The following is a 17,715-nucleotide window of genomic DNA, read 5'->3' as shown; positions in this document are numbered from 1 at the left end:
AATCCGATAAAATCTTAGAATCATTTAAAAGGGATACATTCATTTTCCAAGTTTTTTTCCCACATTTTTTATTAGCATTAATTTTTACACTAAAAGATAAAAATTTATGATCTGAGAAGATATTATCGTGGGTTTCACATTTATCAGGTAAAATTTGTTCTGAACCGAATATAAAATCTATTCTTGAACTGCAATTTAAATTGCTCCAGGTAAAGCCGGCCTCTACTGAACTAGTCTTGTTGCATTCTTTATAAATATCAACAAGTCTAAAATCACTTAAAATATTACTTAACATACCGGAAGTTTTGTCATAGTTTCTACTTACGGCTGTAGAGCGCCGACTTTCACCCTTTAAAATACAATTAAAATCACCTGCCAAGATAAAAGGTTCAGAGGTATTAATAAATAATGGTAAAATCTCTAACATGTCAGCTCTTTCATTTTTATCTGGGGACCCATAAAAATTTAAAAATTGCCATTTTACACCATTAATAAAAGCTTTAACTAATAACATACGACCTGGTAAAATCTCTTGGATAAAATCAATTTGAACGTTTCCCTTAAAAAGTATAGCTATCCCTGCTGATCCGGTAACATTTGACCCGGACCACACTGATGGGCCACATTTCCAATCCTCTTTGTATTTTTTGTAGGATACTGTGTGCGGGATATTGCATTCCTGTAAAAAGAAGACGGAAGCCGTAAGACAAGTTAAAAAATTAAATAATGTTACTCTTCTGGTTTTTGATTTTAGACCCCTCACATTGAGGGAAATGCCCTTAAGTTCTGCCATTGGAGGAAAGTAAAAAAATTATATAAAACAGAAATACGGAACTTACTTCCTATCCGCTGAACCGGCCAGACCACTTACGCTCGAGCTACTTCCCTCGTCCGAATTTATCGTAAGTAAGGACTCCATGGAGGAGGAACTTGACTCACCAAGACAATGACCCAACGCTACATGTGAGTAGCTTGGGAGACAACTAAGAGGAACAGCACCCTGGGTCTCCATGGGCTGGCCATTCAGATCCTTATCAGGTGGGTCCCCAGGTGGCTCCCCTGCACCCAGGGGAGGCCGACACACAGGGGAAGGTTGGGTACAAGGCAATGTACCCGAGCTCACGGAGCTGGCAAGGCCTGGCTCCCCACCGGGGTCAGCAGGGTCCGGGACTTTTGGGGGACCAACGTCCACCTCCCCACCAGGAGATGTGTCCATCTGATCCCCATCAGCCGCTCCATTCGAACCATCTTTCTTCCCTCTTTTCTTTTTATGGGGACCCACCGTAGTCCAGTTAGCCTCAGACTCAGGCCCAGGAAACCCAGTTTTTGCCTCGGGCTCGGTGTCAACCTTCTGCCGGTCTCTTTTGGTTTTACCGATCATGCCCTTTTGTTCCTTTTCTGCCTTTCTTTTAGCCTCCCTGTTGTCTTGGTGCCAACTTTTCCTCACTGCTTGGGAGTTACCCTTCATTACCTCTGAGCTTTCCTCATCACTCGAATCGCCCTCTTTGCTCGCTGAGGCTCCAGGTTGTTGTTCCTCCTCCTGAGGGGTGGTCTGACCTGTTGGTTCATTTTCGGATGTCCTGGCCTTTTCCTTCCGTCTCTGTTCGGCCTCCCAGAACCTATGTGGGCATGAAAAATAAAAATGACCAGGTTTTTGGCAGAAATTACATTTTTTATCATGAGGACATTCTTTGGTGTCATGTTCTGTACTAGCACAGTTTCTACAGGTTGCCTCACAGTCATCCTTAAAATGGCCATATTTTCCACAGTTTCTACAAAAGGGTGGCATACCAGAAAAAAAGAAGTCTCCATTTGAGGAACCTATTTTAAAACGTGCAGGAGGGAGTTTCACACCGCCTGGGAAATTAGGGTCTCTTTCACATGTTACTAGAAATTTCCATTTGGACGTCCATATGTGAAACTCATTAAGTACTTTCCCTATACATTTTACACTTTTAAAGTACATTGAAAGAAAACATGTTAGTTCCACTGAAGTAACGAAAGGAGAAAATACTTTAAGGATTACCATTTTTACCTCATCCAGGACGAGCTCGATAACTTGTATTCCTTTTAGAATAGGATTGTTTTTTGCCTTTCTGGCTCTTACCAGGACATCCTGAAAAATGCCTTCCCCGGTGAAGGTGATGTCATAATCGCCACGCCTCGGATAATCCTGGATAGAGAGAATCTCGTTCTTCTGCACATGAAAGAGCCCTTCAAGCACGTCCTGGACTACGTACCGCAATTTCCTTTCATCACTTCCGCCCTCTGTGAAATGAATACGGATAGTGTTTTTAAGCCTCGCATAGTGAGGCACGAGGTTGGGGTCAACCTCCATGGTAACGCAACAAGAAAAAGCAAATCGCAAACCGCTTGCAATCTGCGCATTTCAGAGTTCTGTAAACAGAAACACCTGAGAGGCTGGGGGGGATCGCAACCCGTTACCCTGGGACTAAGCCCTCTCCCAATAGCAGCAGGCAGGGGAGCCCACCGAAGTGGGTCACACTGCAAGGACGAGGAGAGGGGTACCCGAGTACCTTCTGGACCACAGTCGCCTGTACAAGACACTTGACCGCAGCCAAAAGGCCGAGAAGCGATAACCAGAATTGGTTTTGAACTACGGAGCCACCTAAGGATCCTGAATAGTCCATTTGTGGAGATGAGCTCCTGGACTCCCGTTAAGAAGACATGTTGTCAACCTCTAGATCCCTTACATGCCTGCACTTTTCGGCTTGCTGCTGCTGCAATCCACGCGTTTTAGATCTGCATAACTCCACCTCTTTAAACACAGCACCCTCACCCCCTGCTGTTCCCACCCGCCTCAACACCGTTGGAAGGGAGGAGAACCAATTAAGGCGGGGGGTGGGGTGGAACGAGCAGCTGTCTACCCTTAGCAGGAGGGCTGCTGATTACTTACCTCTCCTGCTGCTGCTGGCTGTCCAGCAGCAGACTGAAGGTGGCTGCTGCTGTGCGCAGGTATATAAAGGCTCAGAGCCTATTATGACACGCGCAGCCAGCGTTCCATTGCCACATTCCATCTACTGCAGGCAGGATACCTGGCTGGCTGAATGTCACTGAGAAGCTCACAGAGACCGCCATAAGCAACAGTTTAACAGAATGCCACAGACTAATCAACCCAACTTTTTGGGTTGGGTTCTCTTTTATAGTTTGCAGGCATTAAATGAAAGAAGTCAGTGTTCCAGCAGAGGGAGACAACGTTTCAGAAAAGGCATTGTAGCAAACCAAAAAAGAAATTTTAAGCGCAGCAGAGTAACCAGCGCACATACCTGTTAGCTCAGGTGAGTTTAAAAGGCTGCTGTTGATAACAAGGGCATTTGCTAAATAGATGGTGTGTGTGCAACAATATACTGAAAGGTCAATTATATTTTGCAGCTTATCTCACCACCTGTAGTTATTTAGGTGAAAGCTCCAAAATGCTTGCCTAATATGTCTGTTTATCCAAAAGGAAGTACAGAGGGAGAGCTAGATAGATAGCATTGCGTTACATTACATGGCAATGCAATGCACAGTTGCTGAAGTTGAACCAAAATGAGCTTGTCATCTGGCTTCTGCAACTTTGAACATGAAAAATCCAATGAGGAGAAGAAAAGCGAAGCCAAAGAGTCCATCCCAAAATCCGACAAACAAGCAAAATGAACAAAAAACATTGAATTCAATTCTTTCTGATTTTAGAAACTGCATTAAAGAAGGGGTGCACCGGTCCTGGAGATACTGCAATACCAGGTCAATGCGTGGAGTGGACAGAGCAAGCTCTTTTTCCATCTCCCTGTTCTAAAGATCCATTTAATATATGGTCCCCAGATAGGGGACGTATCAGATATTAAACTGATAAGAACAGATTTTTTGATTGAAGCTGCATCCAAGGCACTGAAAAATGTGACCGAAGTCACACCAAAACAGCGCACGAGGTGAGGATTCATGTGGACCCTTCCCGGAGGAGAGGGTTCCCAATAAACCATCCCCATCCCTCCGAGCCAGAAGGCCACAGCGAGGGTCAGGGATCTCCGATGCTCTCCCTAGCCGAAGCCGGAGAAGAGCCGTTTTCGTGCTCCCAGCTTCCATCTAGGCTGCCACCCTAGTGGAGCTGGAGCCTGTGTTGGTTTCTCAGCCCAAAGCTGACCGGACCTCCGAACGGGTTTATAAAAATTCCCCTTCCTAGCCCGGAGGCCAGGAATAGGGGGGGTTGCTCAGAAAGTATGATTGGCAAAGGTGCGGCGTGCTACGAAGCCAAGTCTTTCTGGGGTTCCCAGTCCCAGTAAGCTTGGACTCCCACCAGGGCGCCTACTCCTGTGGCACATTGCTCCAAAGCCCTCACACTTACCCAGCCTAGTGACTTCGATACTGGAGGGCCATGTTTTCCATCAGATAACTCTATGAGCCACCTGGCGTACTAACAAGTGCACCAAACCAGTGTGTAATATGCATCAATTTACTAGGGCAGCCCAAGGACAAAACTGCCTTTTCAAAAGATACTACACTTGATCTTAGCCAAAAGGCCGAGAAGCGATAACCAGAATTGGTTTCGAACTACGGAGCCACCTAAGGATCCTGAAAAGTCCATTTGTGGAGATGAGCTCCTGGACTCCCGTTAAGAAGACATGTTGTCAACCTCTAGATCCCTTACATGCCTGCACTTTTCGGCTTGCTGCTGCTGCAATCCACGCGTTTTAGATCTGCATAACTCCACCTCTTTAAACACAGCACCCTCACCCCCTGCTGTTCCCACCCGCCTCAACACCGTTGGAAGGGAGGAGAACCAATTAAGGCGGGGGGTGGGGTGGAACGAGCAGCTGTCTACCCTTAGCAGGAGGGCTGCTGATTACTTACCTCTCCTGCTGCTGCTGGCTGTCCAGCAGCAGACTGAAGGTGGCTGCTGCTGTGCGCAGGTATATAAAGGCTCAGAGCCTATTATGACACGCGCAGCCAGCGTTCCATTGCCACATTCCATCTACTGCAGGCAGGATACCTGGCTGGCTGAATGTCACTGAGAAGCTCACAGAGACCGCCATAAGCAACAGTTTAACAGAATGCCACAGACTAATCAACCCAACTTTTTGGGTTGGGTTCTCTTTTATAGTCTGCAGGCATTAAATGAAAGAAGTCAGTGTTCCAGCAGAGGGAGACAACGTTTCAGAAAAGGCATTGTAGCAAACCAAAAAAGAAATTTTAAGCGCAGCAGAGTAACCAGCGCACAAACCTGTTAGCTCAGGTGAGTTTAAAAGGCTGCTGTTGATAACAAGGGCATTTGCTAAATAGATGGTGTGTGTGCAACAATATACTGAAAGGTCAATTATATTGTGCAGCTTATCTCACCACCTGTAGTTATTTAGGTGAAAGCTCCAAAATGCTTGCCTAATATGTCTGTTTATCCAAAAGGAAGTACAGAGGGAGAGCTAGATAGATAGCATTGCGTTACATTACATGGCAATGCAATGCACAGTTGCTGAAGTTGAACCAAAATGAGCTTGTCATCTGGCTTCTGCAACTTTGAACATGAAAAATCCAATGAGGAGAAGAAAAGCGAAGCCAAAGAGTCCATCCCAAAATCCGACAAACAAGCAAAATGAACAAAAAACATTGAATTCAATTCTTTCTGATTTTAGAAACTGCATTAAAGAAGGGGTGCACCGGTCCTGGAGATACTGCAATACCAGGTCAATGCGTGGAGTGGACAGAGCAAGCTCTTTTTCCATCTCCCTGTTCTAAAAATCCATTTAATATATGGTCCCCAGATAGGGGACGTATCAGATATTAAACTGATAAGAACAGATACTACACTTGATCTTAGCCAAAAGGCCGAGAAGCGATAACCAGAATTGGTTTCGAACTACGGAGCCACCTAAGGATCCTGAAAAGTCCATTTGTGGAGATGAGCTCCTGGACTCCCGTTAAGAAGACATGTTGTCAACCTCTAGATCCCTTACATGCCTGCACTTTTCGGCTTGCTGCTGCTGCAATCCACGCGTTTTAGATCTGCATAACTCCACCTCTTTAAACACAGCACCCTCACTCCCTGCTGTTCCCACCCGCCTCAACACCGTTGGAAGGGAGGAGAACCAATTAAGGCGGGGGGTGGGGTGGAACGAGCAGCTGTCTACCCTTAGCAGGAGGGCTGCTGATTACTTACCTCTCCTGCTGCTGCTGGCTGTCCAGCAGCAGACTGAAGGTGGCTGCTGCTGTGCGCAGGTATATAAAGGCTCAGAGCCTATTATGACACGCGCAGCCAGCGTTCCATTGCCACATTCCATCTACTGCAGGCAGGATACCTGGCTGGCTGAATGTCACTGAGAAGCTCACAGAGACCGCCATAAGCAACAGTTTAACAGAATGCCACAGACTAATCAACCCAACTTTTTGGGTTGGGTTCTCTTTTATAGTCTGCAGGCATTAAATGAAAGAAGTCAGTGTTCCAGCAGAGGGAGACAACGTTTCAGAAAAGGCATTATTGTAGCAAACCAAAAAAGAAATTTTAAGCGCAGCAGAGTAACCAGCGCACATACCTGTTAGCTCAGGTGAGTTTAAAAGGCTGCTGTTGATAACAAGGGCATTTGCTAAATAGATGGTGTGTGTGCAACAATATACTGAAAGGTCAATTATATTGTGCAGCTTATCTCACCACCTGTAGTTATTTAGGTGAAAGCTCCAAAATGCTTGCCTAATATGTCTGTTTATCCAAAAGGAAGTACAGAGGGAGAGCTAGATAGATAGCATTGCGTTACATTACATGGCAATGCAATGCACAGTTGCTGAAGTTGAACCAAAATGAGCTTGTCATCTGGCTTCTGCAACTTTGAACATGAAAAATCCAATGAGGAGAAGAAAAGCGAAGCCAAAGAGTCCATCCCAAAATCCGACAAACAAGCAAAATGAACAAAAAACATTGAATTCAATTCTTTCTGATTTTAGAAACTGCATTAAAGAAGGGGTGCACCGGTCCTGGAGATACTGCAATACCAGGTCAATGCGTGGAGTGGACAGAGCAAGCTCTTTTTCCATCTCCCTGTTCTAAAAATCCATTTAATATATGGTCCCCAGATAGGGGACGTATCAGATATTAAACTGATAAGAACAGATACTACACTTGATCTTAGCCAAAAGGCAGAGAAGCGATAACCAGAATTGGTTTCGAACTACGGAGCCACCTAAGGATCCTGAAAAGTCCATTTGTGGAGATGAGCTCCTGGACTCCCGTTAAGAAGACATGTTGTCAACCTCTAGATCCCTTACATGCCTGCACTTTTCGGCTTGCTGCTGCTGCAATCCACGCGTTTTAGATCTGCATAACTCCACCTCTTTAAACACAGCACCCTCACCCCCTGCTGTTCCCACCCGCCTCAACACCGTTGGAAGGGAGGAGACCCAATTAAGGCGGGGGGTGGGGTGGAACGAGCAGCTGTCTACCCTTAGCAGGAGGGCTGCTGATTACTTACCTCTCCTGCTGCTGCTGGCTGTCCAGCAGCAGACTGAAGGTGGCTGCTGCTGTGCGCAGGTATATAAAGGCTCAGAGCCTATTATGACACGCGCAGCCAGCGTTCCATTGCCACATTCCATCTACTGCAGGCAGGATACCTGGCTGGCTGAATGTCACTGAGAAGCTCACAGAGACCGCCATAAGCAACAGTTTAACAGAATGCCACAGACTAATCAACCCAACTTTTTGGGTTGGGTTCTCTTTTATAGTCTGCAGGCATTAAATGAAAGAAGTCAGTGTTCCAGCAGAGGGAGACAACGTTTCAGAAAAGGCATTGTAGCAAACCAAAAAAGAAATTTTAAGCGCAGCAGAGTAACCAGCGCACATACCTGTTAGCTCAGGTGAGTTTAAAAGGCTGCTGTTGATAACAAGTGCATTTGCTAAATAGATGGTGTGTGTGCAACAATATACTGAAAGGTCAATTATATTGTGCAGCTTATCTCACCACCTGTAGTTATTTAGGTGAAAGCTCCAAAATGCTTGCCTAATATGTCTGTTTATCCAAAAGGAAGTACAGAGGGAGAGCTAGATAGATAGCATTGCGTTACATTACATGGCAATGCAATGCACAGTTGCTGAAGTTGAACCAAAATGAGCTTGTCATCTGGCTTCTGCAACTTTGAACATGAAAAATCCAATGAGGAGAAGAAAAGCGAAGCCAAAGAGTCCATCCCAAAATCCGACAAACAAGCAAAATGAACAAAAAACATTGAATTCAATTCTTTCTGATTTTAGAAACTGCATTAAAGAAGGGGTGCACCGGTCCTGGAGATACTGCAATACCAGGTCAATGCGTGGAGTGGACAGAGCAAGCTCTTTTTCCATCTCCCTGTTCTAAAGATCCATTTAATATATGGTCCCCAGATAGGGGACGTATCAGATATTAAACTGATAAGAACAGATTTTTTGATTGAAGCTGCATCCAAGGCACTGAAAAATGTGACCGAAGTCACACCAAAACAGCGCACGAGGTGAGGATTCATGTGGACCCTTCCCGGAGGAGAGGGTTCCCAATAAACCATCCCCATCCCTCCGAGCCAGAAGGCCACAGCGAGGGTCAGGGATCTCCGATGCTCTCCCTAGCCGAAGCCGGAGAAGAGCCGTTTTCGTGCTCCCAGCTTCCATCTAGGCTGCCACCCTAGTGGAGCTGGAGCCTGTGTTGGTTTCTCAGCCCAAAGCTGACCGGACCTCCGAACGGGTTTATAAAAATTCCCCTTCCTAGCCCGGAGGCCAGGAATAGGGGGGGTTGCTCAGAAAGTATGATTGGCAAAGGTGCGGCGTGCTACGAAGCCAAGTCTTTCTGGGGTTCCCAGTCCCAGTAAGCTTGGACTCCCACCAGGGCGCCTACTCCTGTGGCACATTGCTCCAAAGCCCTCACACTTACCCAGCCTAGTGACTTCGATACTGGAGGGCCATGTTTTCCATCAGATAACTCTATGAGCCACCTGGCGTACTAACAAGTGCACCAAACCAGTGTGTAATATGCATCAATTTACTAGGGCAGCCCAAGGACAAAACTGCCTTTTCAAAAGATACTACACTTGATCTTAGCCAAAAGGCCGAGAAGCGATAACCAGAATTGGTTTCGAACTACGGAGCCACCTAAGGATCCTGAAAAGTCCATTTGTGGAGATGAGCTCCTGGACTCCCGTTAAGAAGACATGTTGTCAACCTCTAGATCCCTTACATGCCTGCACTTTTCGGCTTGCTGCTGCTGCAATCCACGCGTTTTAGATCTGCATAACTCCACCTCTTTAAACACAGCACCCTCACCCCCTGCTGTTCCCACCCGCCTCAACACCGTTGGAAGGGAGGAGAACCAATTAAGGCGGGGGGTGGGGTGGAACGAGCAGCTGTCTACCCTTAGCAGGAGGGCTGCTGATTACTTACCTCTCCTGCTGCTGCTGGCTGTCCAGCAGCAGACTGAAGGTGGCTGCTGCTGTGCGCAGGTATATAAAGGCTCAGAGCCTATTATGACACGCGCAGCCAGCGTTCCATTGCCACATTCCATCTACTGCAGGCAGGATACCTGGCTGGCTGAATGTCACTGAGAAGCTCACAGAGACCGCCATAAGCAACAGTTTAACAGAATGCCACAGACTAATCAACCCAACTTTTTGGGTTGGGTTCTCTTTTATAGTCTGCAGGCATTAAATGAAAGAAGTCAGTGTTCCAGCAGAGGGAGACAACGTTTCAGAAAAGGCATTGTAGCAAACCAAAAAAGAAATTTTAAGCGCAGCAGAGTAACCAGCGCACAAACCTGTTAGCTCAGGTGAGTTTAAAAGGCTGCTGTTGATAACAAGGGCATTTGCTAAATAGATGGTGTGTGTGCAACAATATACTGAAAGGTCAATTATATTGTGCAGCTTATCTCACCACCTGTAGTTATTTAGGTGAAAGCTCCAAAATGCTTGCCTAATATGTCTGTTTATCCAAAAGGAAGTACAGAGGGAGAGCTAGATAGATAGCATTGCGTTACATTACATGGCAATGCAATGCACAGTTGCTGAAGTTGAACCAAAATGAGCTTGTCATCTGGCTTCTGCAACTTTGAACATGAAAAATCCAATGAGGAGAAGAAAAGCGAAGCCAAAGAGTCCATCCCAAAATCCGACAAACAAGCAAAATGAACAAAAAACATTGAATTCAATTCTTTCTGATTTTAGAAACTGCATTAAAGAAGGGGTGCACCGGTCCTGGAGATACTGCAATACCAGGTCAATGCGTGGAGTGGACAGAGCAAGCTCTTTTTCCATCTCCCTGTTCTAAAAATCCATTTAATATATGGTCCCCAGATAGGGGACGTATCAGATATTAAACTGATAAGAACAGATACTACACTTGATCTTAGCCAAAAGGCCGAGAAGCGATAACCAGAATTGGTTTCGAACTACGGAGCCACCTAAGGATCCTGAAAAGTCCATTTGTGGAGATGAGCTCCTGGACTCCCGTTAAGAAGACATGTTGTCAACCTCTAGATCCCTTACATGCCTGCACTTTTCGGCTTGCTGCTGCTGCAATCCACGCGTTTTAGATCTGCATAACTCCACCTCTTTAAACACAGCACCCTCACCCCCTGCTGTTCCCACCCGCCTCAACACCGTTGGAAGGGAGGAGAACCAATTAAGGCGGGGGGTGGGGTGGAACGAGCAGCTGTCTACCCTTAGCAGGAGGGCTGCTGATTACTTACCTCTCCTGCTGCTGCTGGCTGTCCAGCAGCAGACTGAAGGTGGCTGCTGCTGTGCGCAGGTATATAAAGGCTCAGAGCCTATTATGACACGCGCAGCCAGCGTTCCATTGCCACATTCCATCTACTGCAGGCAGGATACCTGGCTGGCTGAATGTCACTGAGAAGCTCACAGAGACCGCCATAAGCAACAGTTTAACAGAATGCCACAGACTAATCAACCCAACTTTTTGGGTTGGGTTCTCTTTTATAGTCTGCAGGCATTAAATGAAAGAAGTCAGTGTTCCAGCAGAGGGAGACAACGTTTCAGAAAAGGCATTGTAGCAAACCAAAAAAGAAATTTTAAGCGCAGCAGAGTAACCAGCGCACAAACCTGTTAGCTCAGGTGAGTTTAAAAGGCTGCTGTTGATAACAAGGGCATTTGCTAAATAGATGGTGTGTGTGCAACAATATACTGAAAGGTCAATTATATTGTGCAGCTTATCTCACCACCTGTAGTTATTTAGGTGAAAGCTCCAAAATGCTTGCCTAATATGTCTGTTTATCCAAAAGGAAGTACAGAGGGAGAGCTAGATAGATAGCATTGCGTTACATTACATGGCAATGCAATGCACAGTTGCTGAAGTTGAACCAAAATGAGCTTGTCATCTGGCTTCTGCAACTTTGAACATGAAAAATCCAATGAGGAGAAGAAAAGCGAAGCCAAAGAGTCCATCCCAAAATCCGACAAACAAGCAAAATGAACAAAAAACATTGAATTCAATTCTTTCTGATTTTAGAAACTGCATTAAAGAAGGGGTGCACCGGTCCTGGAGATACTGCAATACCAGGTCAATGCGTGGAGTGGACAGAGCAAGCTCTTTTTCCATCTCCCTGTTCTAAAAATCCATTTAATATATGGTCCCCAGATAGGGGACGTATCAGATATTAAACTGATAAGAACAGATACTACACTTGATCTTAGCCAAAAGGCCGAGAAGCGATAACCAGAATTGGTTTCGAACTACGGAGCCACCTAAGGATCCTGAAAAGTCCATTTGTGGAGATGAGCTCCTGGACTCCCGTTAAGAAGACATGTTGTCAACCTCTAGATCCCTTACATGCCTGCACTTTTCGGCTTGCTGCTGCTGCAATCCACGCGTTTTAGATCTGCATAACTCCACCTCTTTAAACACAGCACCCTCACCCCCTGCTGTTCCCACCCGCCTCAACACCGTTGGAAGGGAGGAGACCCAATTAAGGCGGGGGGTGGGGTGGAACGAGCAGCTGTCTACCCTTAGCAGGAGGGCTGCTGATTACTTACCTCTCCTGCTGCTGCTGGCTGTCCAGCAGCAGACTGAAGGTGGCTGCTGCTGTGCGCAGGTATATAAAGGCTCAGAGCCTATTATGACACGCGCAGCCAGCGTTCCATTGCCACATTCCATCTACTGCAGGCAGGATACCTGGCTGGCTGAATGTCACTGAGAAGCTCACAGAGACCGCCATAAGCAACAGTTTAACAGAATGCCACAGACTAATCAACCCAACTTTTTGGGTTGGGTTCTCTTTTATAGTCTGCAGGCATTAAATGAAAGAAGTCAGTGTTCCAGCAGAGGGAGACAACGTTTCAGAAAAGGCATTGTAGCAAACCAAAAAAGAAATTTTAAGCGCAGCAGAGTAACCAGCGCACATACCTGTTAGCTCAGGTGAGTTTAAAAGGCTGCTGTTGATAACAAGTGCATTTGCTAAATAGATGGTGTGTGTGCAACAATATACTGAAAGGTCAATTATATTGTGCAGCTTATCTCACCACCTGTAGTTATTTAGGTGAAAGCTCCAAAATGCTTGCCTAATATGTCTGTTTATCCAAAAGGAAGTACAGAGGGAGAGCTAGATAGATAGCATTGCGTTACATTACATGGCAATGCAATGCACAGTTGCTGAAGTTGAACCAAAATGAGCTTGTCATCTGGCTTCTGCAACTTTGAACATGAAAAATCCAATGAGGAGAAGAAAAGCGAAGCCAAAGAGTCCATCCCAAAATCCGACAAACAAGCAAAATGAACAAAAAACATTGAATTCAATTCTTTCTGATTTTAGAAACTGCATTAAAGAAGGGGTGCACCGGTCCTGGAGATACTGCAATACCAGGTCAATGCGTGGAGTGGACAGAGCAAGCTCTTTTTCCATCTCCCTGTTCTAAAAATCCATTTAATATATAGTCCCCAGATAGGAGACGTATCAGATATTAAACTGATAACAACAGATCCTACACTTGATCTTAGCCAAAAGGCCGAGAAGCGATAACCAGAATTGGTTTCGAACTACGGAGCCACCTAAGGATCCTGAAAAGTCCATTTGTGGAGATGAGCTCCTGGACTCCCGTTAAGAAGACATGTTGTCAACCTCTAGATCCCTTACATGCCTGCACTTTTCGGCTTGCTGCTGCTGCAATCCACGCGTTTTAGATCTGCATAACTCCACCTCTTTAAACACAGCACCCTCACCCCCTGCTGTTCCCACCCGCCTCAACACCATTGGAAGGGAGGAGAACCAATTAAGGCGGGGGGTGGGGTGGAACGAGCAGCTGTCTACCCTTAGCAGGAGGGCTGCTGATTACTTACCTCTCCTGCTGCTGCTGGCTGTCCAGCAGCAGACTGAAGGTGGCTGCTGCTGTGCGCAGGTATATAAAGGCTCAGAGCCTATTATGACACGCGCAGCCAGCGTTCCATTGCCACATTCCATCTACTGCAGGCAGGATACCTGGCTGGCTGAATGTCACTGAGAAGCTCACAGAGACCGCCATAAGCAACAGTTTAACAGAATGCCACAGACTAATCAACCCAACTTTTTGGGTTGGGTTCTCTTTTATAGTCTGCAGGCATTAAATGAAAGAAGTCAGTGTTCCAGCAGAGGGAGACAACGTTTCAGAAAAGGCATTGTAGCAAACCAAAAAAGAAATTTTAAGCGCAGCAGAGTAACCAGCGCACATACCTGTTAGCTCAGGTGAGTTTAAAAGGCTGCTGTTGATAACAAGGGCATTTGCTAAATAGATGGTGTGTGTGCAACAATATACTGAAAGGTCAATTATACTGTGCAGCTTATCTCACCACCTGTAGTTATTTAGGTGAAAGCTCCAAAATGCTTGCCTAATATGTCTGTTTATCCAAAAGGAAGTACAGAGGGAGAGCTAGATAGATAGCATTGCGTTACATTACATGGCAATGCAATGCACAGTTGCTGAAGTTGAACCAAAATGAGCTTGTCATCTGGCTTCTGCAACTTTGAACATGAAAAATCCAATGAGGAGAAGAAAAGCGAAGCCAAAGAGTCCATCCCAAAATCCGACAAACAAGCAAAATGAACAAAAAACATTGAATTCAATTCTTTCTGATTTTAGAAACTGCATTAAAGAAGGGGTGCACCGGTCCTGGAGATACTGCAATACCAGGTCAATGCGTGGAGTGGACAGAGCAAGCTCTTTTTCCATCTCCCTGTTCTAAAAATCCATTTAATATATGGTCCCCAGATAGGGGACGTATCAGATATTAAACTGATAAGAACAGATTTTTTTTTTTTTTTTTTCCTCAGATTAAGACCCACATTAATTTATGCATCATAGCGCATATTCACATAACGGGTTCTCAAATCATCATTCGGAAAAACAAAAACAAAATCCCAAAAAACACAACCCTGCAATTAACTGTTACTTACTGTAAGAAGTCCAATGTGAAAAGTTCCAGAGTGCTTCTGCTGCTGTCTCACCATACTTCTTTTTATCCAATAAATAGGCATAAAACAGTCTAGCAAGAAAAATCTTTCTGCATTCCATGGGGGAAAAAACAATCTTTTTAAAAATCACCAAATTCCGAACGTCCCATAAAACCTCTTTATATATGACAAAAATAATCCAGCTTGCCCGCTTCCTTTGCGAGTACTTAAAATCTTGACCTATTAAAATCCTTTCAAAATCGAAACAATGAAAACCAACTAAAGCAACAAACATACGTGACAACAAGGTAAAAACTTTTTTAGCAAAAAAACAGTCCCAAAAAATATGCTGTATTGTTTCCACCTTATTGCAACCTTCCCTAGGACATAGTTCTTGAACCTTTATCCCCCGGTCATTCAAAAAAGCCCTTGTTGGCAAGCATCCATGCAACGCCATCCAGGTTACATTCTTCTGTCTGTTGCTGATTCCACGCATGAAAAAAAGCTTCCACACCTGTCCAGACTGTGCATTATTACAAAACGGCACATCACATAACATCTCCTTCTTCTTAATACCTGAGACAATCAGTTTTTTGTCCGGTCTAACCATGGAGCTTATCCCATTTTGATCATAGAAGGACCTAAGCACCACATAAAAAAACGGTATCACAAACGAAATTGGTTTTCTTAAATCCTTCTCACACCAGCTCCATTTCTGGAAAAGCCGTCCTGCTAAATATTTGCACATGTCCGCAGTCCTGTTATTGCACTGGGATAATTTATAAATGTTCAAAAAATAATGCATTCTTAAAAATAAGTCAATGTTAGGAAAATCACAACCCCCATTTTCCACAGAACACATAACCATTCCTCTTCTTAGTTTCTCCATTTTGGATCCCCAAAAAAACACAAACAGTTTCCTTGTCACTCTCTTTGTCCAAAGCACAGCAGGTGGGAAAATCAAAGCAGTGTACAGCAGAAGCGGGAGAATCACAGACTTGATTACCAGCACTTTCCCTCTCAGCGACAGGTTCCTTAGTTTCCAAAAGTTCAACTTCTGATCCATTTTGTCTTCTAGAATCTTCAGGCTGCTTTTCCCTTTCAGTTCCTTCTCAAAGATGACACCAAGAACCTCAATTTCCTCCCTACTCTCCACTCCTGCCACGTTAACCTCAACCTGCCTCCCAAAGTTACAAAGCTGGCACTTTCCCCAATTCACCGCCATACCAGCCACACAACAAAAAATCCTTACGTGCAAATTCACTCTATTGAGATCCGCCTGTGAACCACAAGTAAAAACAATATCATCCATATAACTTAAAGACTTGACTGGACCCCCGGATCCCCCAGGAATAAAAACACCAGCCACACACTTGTCAACTTGCACACTTTTTAAAAGGGCCTCCACCACACAGATAAAAAGAATTGGTGACAGGGGACAACCCTGCCTAACTCCCGATAAAATATTAAAACTGGAACTCACATGCCCATTAACTAAAATCTGGCTACTGACCCCACAATAAAAACTCTTAATGACCATCAATAATTTATCCGGAACACCAAGGTGACTTAAAGCAGAGAACAAAAATCTATGTGATATTTTATCAAAGGCTTTCTCCAGGTCCACCGACTGTAACAAAAGAGCATTCTTATTCAAATTAGCCTGATAAATTAAGTCTCTTAGAAGCAGCAAATTATCTGAAATTTTCCTACCAGGCACTGCACATGCCTGATACTCCCCCACCATATCACCTATCACATCTGCCAGTCTACCAGCCACAATTTTAGAAATAATTTTGTAATCACTGTTTAACAATGTTATGGGCCTCCAATTTTTAATATCCCTCATGTCCCCTTTCTTATGAATCAGCGTAACAATCCCCCTACGCATAGAAACCGATAAAATCCCATGAGTAAAACCATATTGCACCACCCGGGAAAACTCCACACCTATAATATCCCAAAATCTAACATAAAATTCAGCAGGAAGACCATCACAGCCTGGCGTCTTGCCTTTCGCCAAGCCATCCACTGCCCGTCTAATTTCATCTTTCCCAACCTCCTCACTTAAAAACCCAATTTTCTCCTCAGGAATATTATTAGTTAATACTTTGCAATAATCATTAATTTCCGCATCACTGGCTCTACTATCGTTAGAGAAGAGTGTTTCATAAAAGGAAAGAATACTGCCAATCATCTCATCCCCAGATACCTCCCCTGCAGGAGAAAAAACAGACTTAAAAACCCCTTTAGGTTTAAAACATTTTTTAAAAAAGTATCTCGAACATTGCTCATTTTCCTCCATGTGCTTTATTTTTGCCTTAAACATAATAGTCTTCCCTTTTTCAATAAGTATCTTCTTCAGTTCGTCCTTCAAATCTGCAATCTCTTTATCCACCTCCATCCCCGCTCTCTTAAACTTATGGAGTACTTCCAATTTTGAAATAACAGCAGCATCATGATCCCTTTTGGCTTTCGCTCTCCTAAAACACACCCCTTTAAAATAACATGCAAATTTCTCCTTAGCCCAGTCCCACCACTCTAGCAAATCTTTAAAAAGGTGCTGTTCAGACACACAAGACAAAAACACTTTATTAAAACCAACCTTAACACTCTCCTCTTCCAGCAGGCTTACGTTCAGCTTCCAGAGTCCCTTTCCAAAAGCCAGGGACTCAGCTATACACAGATCTACCACTATCATCTTGTGGTCAGAAAAAGTCGTCATCACGTGGTTGCACTTGGCCACCTTAATCCCTTCAGACATAAAAACATAGTCAATTCGGGAAACACTACGTCCACTATCTGATATGTATGTGAACTTATCACTTGGCCCAACCATCAGACCAGCATCCGTGTAGCGTAAATCCTGCACAATCTGATTTAAAATATTAGACGTAACATCAGTCCTACCTTCCGTAGAGCTCTTACGATCTTTTGCGGATCTGACACAATTAAAATCTCCAGCCACTATAGTGAAGTCTCTGCCTGGTAAAAACAACTTTAGAGACTCCAAAAACCCAACTCTTGCTTGTTTATCAGCAGGGGCATAAACATTAAAAACCCGTACCCGCTGACCTAAAAAATCCACTAATAAAAACAAACATCTCCCAGGTATGATTACTTTAAACTCTAAAACCTTTAGACTGGAATTACACAGTAAAATGCCCACCCCTTCATTCCTGTTTTCTGAGCATGGGGACCAAAAAGATTGCCCCTTATTCCACTCACTCTCATGCGGGGCAGATTTAATTACACATTCCTGCAGACAGACAATATCTGCATTCACACTCTCAATGTAATCCAGTATCCCTGCTCTCCTACAAGCAGAACCAATCCCTCGTACATT

General features: G+C 44.6%; 8 non-coding genes and 2 pseudogenes across 8 annotated transcripts; all 10 read right to left on the bottom strand.

Moving 5' to 3' along the window:
- Nucleotides 1–3,707: 3,707 nt before the first annotated feature.
- On the bottom strand, nucleotides 3,708–3,889 carry LOC141181909 (U2 spliceosomal RNA). Its single transcript, XR_012257438.1, has one exon. It is a non-coding gene; the product is annotated as a U2 spliceosomal RNA (small nuclear RNA).
- Nucleotides 3,890–4,413: 524 nt separating this feature from the next.
- On the bottom strand, nucleotides 4,414–4,529 carry LOC141182108 (U2 spliceosomal RNA; annotated as a pseudogene).
- Nucleotides 4,530–5,638: 1,109 nt separating this feature from the next.
- LOC141180990 (U2 spliceosomal RNA) lies at nucleotides 5,639–5,829 on the bottom strand. The gene has a single exon (XR_012256609.1). It is a non-coding gene; the product is annotated as a U2 spliceosomal RNA (small nuclear RNA).
- A 1,112-nt stretch (nucleotides 5,830–6,941) lies between these two features.
- On the bottom strand, nucleotides 6,942–7,132 carry LOC141181490 (U2 spliceosomal RNA). Its single transcript, XR_012257061.1, has one exon. It is a non-coding gene; the product is annotated as a U2 spliceosomal RNA (small nuclear RNA).
- A 1,109-nt stretch (nucleotides 7,133–8,241) lies between these two features.
- On the bottom strand, nucleotides 8,242–8,423 carry LOC141181908 (U2 spliceosomal RNA). Its single transcript, XR_012257437.1, has one exon. It is a non-coding gene; the product is annotated as a U2 spliceosomal RNA (small nuclear RNA).
- Nucleotides 8,424–8,947: 524 nt separating this feature from the next.
- On the bottom strand, nucleotides 8,948–9,063 carry LOC141182107 (U2 spliceosomal RNA; annotated as a pseudogene).
- Nucleotides 9,064–10,172: 1,109 nt separating this feature from the next.
- LOC141180988 (U2 spliceosomal RNA) lies at nucleotides 10,173–10,363 on the bottom strand. The gene has a single exon (XR_012256608.1). It is a non-coding gene; the product is annotated as a U2 spliceosomal RNA (small nuclear RNA).
- Nucleotides 10,364–11,472: 1,109 nt separating this feature from the next.
- Nucleotides 11,473–11,663, bottom strand: LOC141180987 (U2 spliceosomal RNA). Its single transcript, XR_012256607.1, has one exon. It is a non-coding gene; the product is annotated as a U2 spliceosomal RNA (small nuclear RNA).
- A 1,109-nt stretch (nucleotides 11,664–12,772) lies between these two features.
- On the bottom strand, nucleotides 12,773–12,963 carry LOC141181869 (U2 spliceosomal RNA). Its single transcript, XR_012257405.1, has one exon. It is a non-coding gene; the product is annotated as a U2 spliceosomal RNA (small nuclear RNA).
- A 1,109-nt stretch (nucleotides 12,964–14,072) lies between these two features.
- Nucleotides 14,073–14,271, bottom strand: LOC141182041 (U2 spliceosomal RNA). The gene has a single exon (XR_012257532.1). It is a non-coding gene; the product is annotated as a U2 spliceosomal RNA (small nuclear RNA).
- Nucleotides 14,272–17,715: the final 3,444 nt, after the last annotated feature.

This window comes from Phyllobates terribilis, unplaced genomic scaffold, assembly GCF_046119375.1.
Source record: "Phyllobates terribilis strain yellow unplaced genomic scaffold, ASM4611937v1 Scaffold_34__1_contigs__length_13252353, whole genome shotgun sequence".
NCBI classification, from domain to species: domain Eukaryota; kingdom Metazoa; phylum Chordata; class Amphibia; order Anura; family Dendrobatidae; genus Phyllobates; species Phyllobates terribilis.
The sequence above is the reverse complement of the archived record's forward strand: the minus strand, read 5'-3'. Positions and strand labels throughout refer to the sequence as shown.